The sequence below is a fragment of the Dermacentor andersoni genome, chromosome 6, assembly GCF_023375885.2.
Source record: "Dermacentor andersoni chromosome 6, qqDerAnde1_hic_scaffold, whole genome shotgun sequence".
NCBI lineage: Eukaryota > Metazoa > Arthropoda > Arachnida > Ixodida > Ixodidae > Dermacentor > Dermacentor andersoni.
This window is the reverse complement of record NC_092819.1, coordinates 136,581,280-136,591,838: the sequence shown is the minus strand read 5'-3', so window position 1 is coordinate 136,591,838 and position 10,559 is coordinate 136,581,280. Positions and strand designations below refer to the sequence as shown.

At 45.8% G+C, this 10,559-nt stretch overlaps 1 long non-coding RNA gene across 1 annotated transcript; it reads left to right on the top strand.

Moving 5' to 3' along the window:
- Positions 1-274: 274 nt before the first annotated feature.
- On the top strand, positions 275-9,602 carry LOC129382640 (uncharacterized). The gene is made up of 3 exons (XR_008610680.1): positions 275-385; positions 1,580-1,945; positions 8,476-9,602. It is a non-coding gene; the product is annotated as an uncharacterized lncRNA (long non-coding RNA).
- Positions 9,603-10,559: the final 957 nt, after the last annotated feature.

Below are 10,559 nucleotides of genomic sequence, written 5' to 3'. Positions count from 1 at the left end.
TCTTATGCGTGACGTAGCTCAAGGGGAGAGGGACAGCCAGAAGGCCTTCAGTTCTCTAGAGGGTGTTGCTAATCTCTCTCGCTGGGGTTGTTTGACAAAGAGACGACATAGGAGAGGGAACGCGATTGTGTTGAGCCGGCAGCTTGCCTCCTACCCCTCTCTCACCTCTTAACCTTATACCCTCTCTCACTCCCTCTCTAGTCACAGGGCCGTGCCCCCACATGGGAGGAAGAAACCAGTGGCTATTCTAACATTCGCCGGACCAAGCAAACGCGTGAACCAAGCAGAATTTCGTCAGCCTCGAGAACGGACATATTCCCAAACGCAGTACATCCAACATCTATGGAGCGTGACCTCAGTAGGGACTTGCAACGGCTTCGTTTAGGTGAGCTTTCTTTTGTTTTTGTTTTCTTTTTGGCCTTGCACATTGCTTGTCGTGTTTCTAAAGTCGCTACAACTGCTGCGGCCAACGATTTGACTTTGCCTGTAGTGTCCGGAGACGAAGAGAGATGTGTTGTCCATCAGAACAACTAGTTTTACCTCTCTATTTTGGTTGGATATGAACCCGCACGTTTTATATTACTTTGTTCGAAACTTTCTCGGAACTGCGTTACGTTGGAAAAAACAAAAGACGAGAGTCGTCGATATAAAGTTTCCATAGGAAGTGCTGCCGGCAGTCTGAGTATGATAAGCGACTTTTATTGCCGCGGAGACGTGAATTCGCGGGCCGAGCTACAGCTATAGGTCGCGAATAGCAGCCAGCGCTAAATCTTCGACACTTGATCGCAAGCATGATTTCCTCACATCTTGGGACAAACCAACCGACGCTCTGAGCGCAAGCTCCGTAGCAGGGAGTTTTATATCTTGCCCAACCAAACTTAGGTTTACTAAAGAAAGCAAAAAAAAAAAACGTTGTACAAAAGGAAGCAAAATGAGTACACGAGAACGCAAACAAGTAGTGATTTGGGTGCAGGAAATCTAAAAGTCCCTGTGCCGCTGCGCCAATCGTTTTCGCCGCTTTATCGGTTTAAGCATGCACTCATGGCAATGTTCAGTAAAATGCCGATGGACGCCCATTCCTTGTGGCATCCACGCCTAGATTGGTCTCCGCTTCTTTAGCGCATCCTGAAAGACGCGAACGCGGATTACACCATCCGCAGGATGGGCCTTTACTCGGGGCCAAACCGACCGAGCGCACGCGACAAATCACGAGGTGGAAGTAAGTTTCGCATAAATAACTAAATCATGCTCTTGAAGGCATATAATTGTCCAGCTTGAGGACATTTCGATAAGATTTGTCTTTCATTGCGGAGTTCGGTATAAAACACGAGCTGGTCTTTGGCAAAACTGTACTAGTTCGGGATGGATCAAAAAGAAGGCTTCGCATTAATATTTTGCACGGGTGCCAATCTTCATGCTTTGTTCCTTTGGAAGACGCTGCACCCCTTTCACGTACCAGGAGCGGCTGGTGTGAAGTAGGCACTTACTATGGTATATGCGCCGTTCTCCGGTGGTCCGCTCAATCGCCTCGTTTGTTCACCGCCACGCTGATCTGATTCTGATGCTTTGGGGGGCCCAGACGCCGCCGGCACCGATGCGCAGGCAGATGGAGGAAACATCGCCCACACGCAGCCGACGCCCCAAGCCCTTGGTCCGGGTGACGGCACTAGTCCAGAGGCTGAGTTGTGCGCTTCCTCGGGCTGCCCACACCGGCCACCGCCTCGTCCCTGCCGTGATTGCCACATGCAACGATGGCTCCGGGTGCACGCTCAACGTTACCGACACACTTCGTTCCCGGAATGGTGTCTTGACGGTATCTTGGTGGCGTTAGAACATAAAAATGAGGCGTGCAGGCTGCGGACCCACGCGGTTTCCATGGGAGCGTCGACGGGGGCTCGCCGCAACGTCTTGGAACGGCAGCCGCCGCAGTACTAGTGCTAACATGGTACGTGACAGCATTCTGTTTCCAAGTTCCTCGGGCTCAGTGTGCACCTCCGGTACGACTTTTCGTTATTTTATAGCGAAATTTTGTTTGCCTCTTCGAGTTTCACACTGCCACCGCCGCCGCTGCTGCTGCTGCTGCTGTCTGGCACACTGCGTCGGGCAGTCGTTCAGAGCGTGTGTATACATGACAGGAGCGTGGCTGAGAGGATAGGAGAGGCGATAAGCTGGTTTGGAGCTTTGGGTGCGTCGAAAGGGCGCAATGCCCTCTGGAGGTCTCTGGGCGTCGCCACATTAGCTGCTTGATAGCTGTAATTATCTGTGACCCCCGCTGAGCATTGCAGAAATTGCAGCGCATATCTGTCTACTAACTTGCAAGTCCAGAGGGAAGCTAGATTGAATGGAAGAGAGGAAGGAAAAGAGTAGGCAGAGAATGGTAGAAGTGAGGCAGTCGCGAAACGAGTGAATAACAGCCTTGCCACTCTTCGCTTTCAGTTCCTATACAAATGGAGGGGGAGAGAGGGAAGGCAAAATGTGACGCGAGAATGCAAGGAAACACTACTATTATTAATTGATAGGAAAGACAGAGAGGTCGACCTTAGCTAGTGCGCTGCAGTCTGCTACTCTGCACTGGGGAAGAGGGAGGGGGAGCGAGTGTAGTGGGTTTGGTGATGGTGCCCTGTTGCCCTGTTAGAGAGCCAGTCGTCTAGCTTGGTGTCCTGCAGAATCTTCAACATCGCTTTAGTTGCACGCATTGAAGTTGCAGTGTCATGCCATGGGCCGAGGATAGCGTCCTCCGACAGTGGTTGCCTGCCAACGCGGGCTAAGGAACTTTCCAACGTCCTTCACTCCAGCATACGTGCTGGTCAATCGCACAGTATGTGTTCTATAGCGTTTCAGGCGTCTGGCAGTGTTCACAATCAGGGCTGTTCGACTGGTCGATCAGGTGTGCGTAGCGACGGGTGAAAGCAACGCCCAGCCGAATCCTTTGTAGCAATAGACAGCAGTTGCGGGAAAACACGATAAATTTAAGTTCAAGCTGCGGTACGTTTTTGTTATTGCTGAAAAATAAGCACCATGCAGATTTGTCAAGCGGCCAACTTATGCGGGGTGTGCAGAAACTGAGCTGCCTTATTTAAAGGGCACCGCTTGGTCTAGGCAACACTGAGGAAGTGGTCACACGTCAAATCAACATTTATTTGCCCGCCGCCGTAGCATTCCTGCTATAGCATTCCTCGAGTTCGCTGATTTGATCCCGACCACGGCAGCCGCCGTTCGAAGGGACGAAATAACAAACGTTCGGGCACTTAGATTTAGGAACACGTTAAAGAACTCCAAAGGGTCAAAATTAATCCGAAGTCTGCCACTACAGCGTGCCTCATAACCCGACTGTGGTTTTGCCACGTACATGCTCGTAATTCAGTTAAAGTTTAATACTTCCGCAATCACGCAATGTGCCATGTGAGAGAATGCATATGCTCTATACCTTCTCAGACGTTAGGCAGTGTGGCGCACAACAACGCCTCAAGCAAACACCTCCCCCTCTGTGTTCTGTTTACTATGCAGACGAACAGCAGCGGTGCACGCAAGGTAACGTTTGACATCAACTCACCCTTCTCGTGTTGGAAGAAACATTTATTAAACATCCGCCGTCAACATCACCCCTAATTGTCGTCAGCCAATGCATTTGTTCTGGTCACTTCACAAACTACAGCTCATGAACATTGACCCCAAACTTCTTGCTTGGATTGGGTGTTTCCTTAAAAACCGTTCGCAATACGTGTCAGCTAATAATCTTAACTCTCACTCAAACTCTGTTCATTCCGGCGTCCCACAAGGATCCATCCTCGGGGCTCTTCTTCTTCTAATCTACATCAACGATTTGCCTTCTTCTGTTTCCTCTCATGTCCATTTATTTGCGGATAACTGCGTAATCTTCAGAGAAATAACAAGCAGTGACGATGTAACCGCTCTTCAGTCTGACCTGAACGCTATTTCATTGTGGTGTAGAACATGGCTAATGGAACTTAACATCACAAAATGTAAATCTCTTCGCGTATCCAGAACTTGCAACAGTATCCCCACTTCATTAAAATTTCTTTCTGGGCGACTTGGTGCATACTTGACATATATCCCATACTTGACAGCGCTTGTGTCCCGTCCTTCATACTTGTGGTTGCATGTGATTGCGCTGTAACAATTTTTATGTCAAGTATCCCCACTTATTCCTTAGATCATGTCCTCTTAGAATCGGTAGGCTCATACAAGTACCTTGGTTTACACATCACTTCCACTCTCACTTGGTCTGTACATATCACATACATAATTAACAATACTAATCGTATGCTTGGTTACATCCGCCGCAACTTTTCTAAAGCGCCCTCATCCCTCAAACAGGTGTTGTACAAAACGTTAATACGTCAGAAACTAGAGTACGCCGCATCCATCTGGGACCCTCGTCATGAAAACCTAATACATTCACTAGAAATGGTCCCAAATAACTCGGTTCGCTTCATTCTTTCCAACTATAACAGGACCGCTAGCATATCTTCAATGAAATCAAGCCTTAATCTACCATCCCTAGCCTTACGTCGCAAAGCGTTTCGTATCTGTTCCATAAGATGTTTCATCATCCACAATTGCGTGGCGAATTAACCCCTCCCCCACGTCACCTATCATCGCGATTAGATCATGCCTACAAGGTCGGTGTCCAATTTTGCAGAACTAACGCTTTCTTTCAGTCATTTATACCTCGTACAGCAGCAGAGTGGAATCGCCTTCCCGCACTGACAGCCACCATCAAAGATTACCAGCTTTTGAAGAACGCCTTAGCTAATATTGTATGAGTAGACATACCAGTTAAATTTTATGGCAATACTGCTATTCCTTGTATCACGTTTCCTATGTTTTCTTCTTTTGTATGCCTGTAACCACTCCCCTCTCCAATGCCAATGGCCCTGAGGGTACATGAAATAAATAAATAAACAATACAGGAAGCTTCGCTTACATCGATTCCAACAGTGCGTGGGATCCGCATACCTTTTCTTTTTTAAAAGAATAAATCAGAAATGATGAGCTTATGTAGAATATTTTTGCCGAGTAGATTGCTCTTGAGCAAGGGTCTCCAAACTTTTTCGCCAGATCGAGGTTCTGATTCGCGATCATTGACAGCCGAACGCTAGAGAATTACATGTATATTAGCGCAAAAATCATTCCTAAACTTAAACAACGGTACTGCACGTCGATTAATAATGTTATTCGAAGTATTCTGCGTCCTTTGTTTCACTAACAATACACTTTAAATACTTGCGTTGGCCTACTGGAAAACGCAGGTGCATCTAAAAGTGAAGCGAAACTACTGTTTTAGGATTACAATTTCGCTTTCCCCCTCCATATCACCACCTGTAGATCGATTCGAAGTATTAAACAAGGGTATAGTGGAACACGTGCTTGTTACTATTTCGCGGTAGCGCAAAGCTTTCTATTCTTTTTTTTTCCTTGGTTGTTCACAGACGCTATGTCCACCTAGCACGTGTCTACTGGACGTTGATGTACTCTTGTACTGTGGGCAGCGTCACCTGTCTTTACAAAGTGCCTTGTTTTGCCGGTCGATCATTATCGCAACTCCGCTGCGTAATGTTTGCGTTTCAACAGTGTTGAAGCGCAGGCCAATTGGTGTTGCAATGTCGTTAAATAAATAGCGCACGCACCGAACAGAGATCGCTCGTGACCTGTGTATTGTGCTATTTTTATACTTGGCAACATTTAGGTAATAAGTCCTTCCATATATTTGTTCTGGTCACAAAACCGCCGCCTCAGTTTCGTATAGAGCCAGCGCCCGCCGCTAGAGGCGCAAGTGTGCATTAGCGGTCATGCGAACGCTGCTACCGCTGTGGGTGTGTGTGTGGGCCAGTCTCGGTATTACAGCTTCCTAAACTTCTCGAACCGTTGCTTTGCTTTCACAAATACTACTTATAACATTCCACATCCATCAACAACTGCCTGAGCGCATCTTCTACCATGAAATGAGCGCCAGCAGAAAAAGAAAGGAGGTATAGCCGCTTAACATACAGCTTGCTGTTGTCGAAGTAAAAAAAAAACCTTTTTTTTTTTTTTAGCCGCCACCTGAGGTCACTACAACCAGAACTGGTGGACCATTCTTTTTAATTAAAGTATACTTTCTTCTGGGATTTTACGAGTCAAACCGCGATATGATTATGACACACGCCGCAGTGGTGTACTGCGGATCAATTTTGAACACCTGGGTTCCTTTAACATGCACCTGAACCTAACTAAACTCGTATTTGTTTGCACTTCGCCACCATAGAAATGCGGCCGCCTTGACCGGGCGGTCTGTGCAGATTTCTTTCTCGGCGCCGTTCGGCTCAACGCTTCGATAGGTTCCGCTTCTTAAAATTTGCCCGAAATTAAACACCGCGCATTCGCAACAAAGCGCCAGTGATGTCACTTGTAAACTGAGGCAAACAGCTGGGCTGTTGCACCCTCACTCACTCGTAAGTATAAGCGCCAACTCTCCGTTGCGCATAGCGCCAGATTGTTCGCCGAGCACCAACCGTTCACCTTCTGTTAAACTGTGAGCAGTATCTTATCAGGAGATCAAAATGGTGAAAGCATTACTGCTAGGGCTGCTTCCGTAGAATTACTTCGTTTAATGACAAAGAAAGGAAACCGAGCTGCTCCGTGCGCTTCAGATCACTCGGCAAAGCGATGCCATTTCTGAATGCGATTAAGATATAGGATAATTGTGAGATCAACCTCACGACTAAATGTCTTCGGTGCGCCTTTTAGCATAGGATTAAGGAGGAGGACAAGGAAAAGAAAGAAGGTAGGGCGATCAATCGAACACATGTCTGGTTTGTTACCCTACACATGGGAAGGGGTTTAAGGGAAGAAAAGAGGGAAGGAAGAAAGTACCATCAGTGTGAATACGTGCGGCCGTGCTTAACTTTAGACCTATAACATTATTAGATTAAGGCGACCGTGAAGTGCTAGGACCTGGAGAGTTGAAACTGTATTACAATTAGGCAACTGTCTTGCAAGCAGTCGTTTAGAACGGTCAGTAATCCCAGCCCTTCTTCAGGCTGCTCGTGGTTTCGACGCAGAAACGAGACTAGGTAATTTTGTTCTTAATGCGCAACTATTATCAAGCTGTTAAAATATTCTAATCACCCGTCCTGATATTCTTATCATGGTGGAAAAATGTGAAAAAGAAAACGGTTTTCTAATTTAATCAGAGAAAAGACACAAGTTGTGTTGGTACAAATACCACACACGAGCACGATCGTTTATTTATTACGTAAAATGAGCGACATACAGACAGCTCTGATAAGCGTCCAGTCACGCATGGTCCACCAGTCACAATGCAAGAAGTTTGTTAGAAGCATGGCGCTGATAGAAGCTAAATAAAGAACATCATAACATGGAGATACGAAGTGGGGAGTAGAAACCACAGCAAACGAATGTCAGTAAATGCGGAATGTATAATTGATTGTTTCTGTGCACAAGAAAGCGTAAAGCATTAGCATATTATAACACGTCGCATGGCAAAAAACTCTTAAATGAACACAAGTAGCCACAACACTAATATCCAGTTTTTTTTTAGAGAATTCTTTGAGAATGGCCTGTTAGGGATCTCATCATTCTAGTTCTTCAGCTGTTACCTGATCATGCGCAGATTACTTGGTCAAGAAATCATAATGCAAATATAGCTAACAGCATTGTGCTAACAATCTTCTTATTTACTTAAACGCACATACAGTTCAAGAATTTTAGCCCGTCAATAGCCAACACAGAAGGACAATAGAAAGTAAAGCAATGCATATTATTCTAACACTGCTTTTAAAGGCATTCTAATGGTATTCCTTCTGTAGATCGTCGTGGTCGAATGAAAGGGGTGAAAGCGCTATTGCTGTGACGTGAACTGTGCTACGCTGATATAACCGAAATTGAGCTTGCAACAAAGCCCTCATAAAAGCATGAAACAAATGTGTGTTTTATCAGCAGTGCTCTGCTCAGGCCTTGCAACATGCTTCTTCTTCGTCACCATTGCAATTTTTCAGAAGTGGTCGCGCTTACGCGATAAACGTGCTTGCTACTACGCCCTTTGAACTGATCGGTTTCCTAGCAACCGCTGCTGGACATGAAGCTCGCCTCTTTTCTCGCATCTGCTTGTTTTTTTCTCGTGAAAAAAATTGTCTATCAAAACATTCTCCACAATTTTCCTGTACACATCAAAGCAGGCAGTTTTGCCAGCTGTGTACAGTCCTAAATCATCTTCCACAATGTGGAGGAGGGTGACTAGCTGGCTGGAGGCCACTTGTAGACCACATTTGGATTTGGCAAGAATCGCGCTATTTGCCGCTCTTTCCGATCTTCTCAGAATTCCCACAGAGCTTGAGCATCTCAACGATCAAAACCATTCTTTAGAGACATAGCCAGCAAGGCATTGCATTATTCCCTCTTTTGGAGACTGCTGTTTGTACAGAACTGAAGCCTCCTCCGCTGTTTCTGCAGGTTCCAAGAGGACTTCACCCAGAAGAATAGCCAAGGAGTCAGCCTGAAATGGAACTACCACAACGTTGGTGTGCTCAAGCAAGCGGCACATATTGCAGAAGATGCACTGGATGCATTGTATTGTTTTGCAGTTTTACGAAGACATCCACAATTGCAACTAGGCTTTGTCGAAAATTGCCATGGCTTTTCTTAATGAACAGCTGCAACGTCTTCATTTCTTGATACTGTTACATTGTACAGTTCCACAGTCCACTGCCATATATGCTATGTCCATACAGCTTAATGTGAATGTGGTCCAAAAAGAAGGGACTTGCACTTCAGTCTATGAAAACAAAAAACTATGACCTGCAAACTGAAGAAATTTTTAAAAACGTTTGCTCAATTTCATTCTGTTCAGGAAGCATTGCTCCATATATATTGTTGCTCACATGACAGGCAGTAGGCTTTTGTTTGTTGAACAGATCTTTCAGCTTGAGGAGCAGTTGTGGACCATCTCCCGCTACCGAGGATCGCTTGGGCGGCTGGGCAATACTCTTAAAAGAAAACATGTTATACTCAAAGAATAACTGCTGGACTGTTGGATGTCCTCCAGCAACATGTCTGACAATGCCAAAAAATCTCTGAAACAAAGAAAATGCTTCGCTATTTACCTCACAAGCAGGAAAATGCACTTGTTTACCTCTAATGGGTCCTTTCCAAACTTTCCCACCAGTAAAACACGAAAGCCTGCTGCAAGAAAGTTCTCGACAAGGGATATTGTACTGAGCAGGGTTATTCTTAGAGCCTCAGATGTGGGCTTGCTCAAAAAGTGGATCTGCCTCTGCTTTGGCAGAATTTCTATGCAGTTGCAGCAGCTGTCAAGCCATGCAGTGCTCTTTCAGTGTATGTAAAGTAATAAAAAAATCAGAGGTATGCGTGAGGCCAAAAGCTTAATTCTTACATCAGCATGCTCAGCTTCGTTGTACTGCACATGATGGTCCTCCGAGAGTTGAAGCAGTCAAATAATCTTTATTCTTGTGGTGAATTCACATGTTGCTGCAGACTCATGGAGCTTTTTGCATGCTTAATGTTCACTGTAGAAATCCGTGGCTGTAGCTGTGAACTGGAAATAAATTTTTCTCGTCTCATTTCTTTGTGTGTCACCTGCAAAAGCGATTTTCGTGCCCTAATAGCAGCTGAACATAAGGTAGTACGTTACATGGACCGCAAGTTTACCGCTCATTTTCTGGAAAGCATTTGGGTATATACGTGCTTCGTCAGCTTCGGCACGGAACGCAGTCCCCAGATTTCCGCTCTTCATATTCTAGAAGTACTTCATAATGATGATATTGTCACGTAATAATGACGGGGAAGAAAGCACCAAAACTGGGAATGACCAAATCAGCATTTTTCTGGGCGAACCTGTGCCCTCAAATCAGGCTACACTCAAAGAACGGCGATGGCGGCGAACACAGTCGGCGATCGTCGAAAATCTGATCTGCCGGTGGAGCGTCTGCTTTGTACACGAGTCCTCGAAGGTTCCAGAGTAATCGCTGGTGCCCGCGTGTCCTACAGAAAGTTCTACACAATTCGCGTCGTACATGCAAGCGATCAGATTACTGAAGCTTCGGTGACAACAGGCAGCAGATAGAACCATCGATAACATGCGAGAAACTACCGACACATGCGGGCGCGTCCTGTGCTGAGCGATAACATTTGGTAGACGGTGAAAAGCGGTCATACGAAAAAGTTAAACAAGTACATGTGTCAATATATTTCCTGACCTTGTGGCAGCTATAAGAAGTAAAATATACTGAAAAACTATACGAGTGCACCTCTAAAAAGAACGAAAATGCTTTCACTTACCAGAAACTTTCCAACTTTCGGCAGGTTGTACCTAATACACTTAAATATGTGTGGTTGATCAATGACAGTATAAATCATCCTAGAGTGGTCACATGGGTGCTGAAATGACACCTGTTGGTTCCTGATGTCGTCACAAATGGTATGGTATGGTAAATCTTTAATGAAGTCCTGCAGATCGTGAGTCTTCACGAAGCGGGCCGCTCCCACGTGGGAACCGGAAGGCCGAGCCCCTCGGCCGC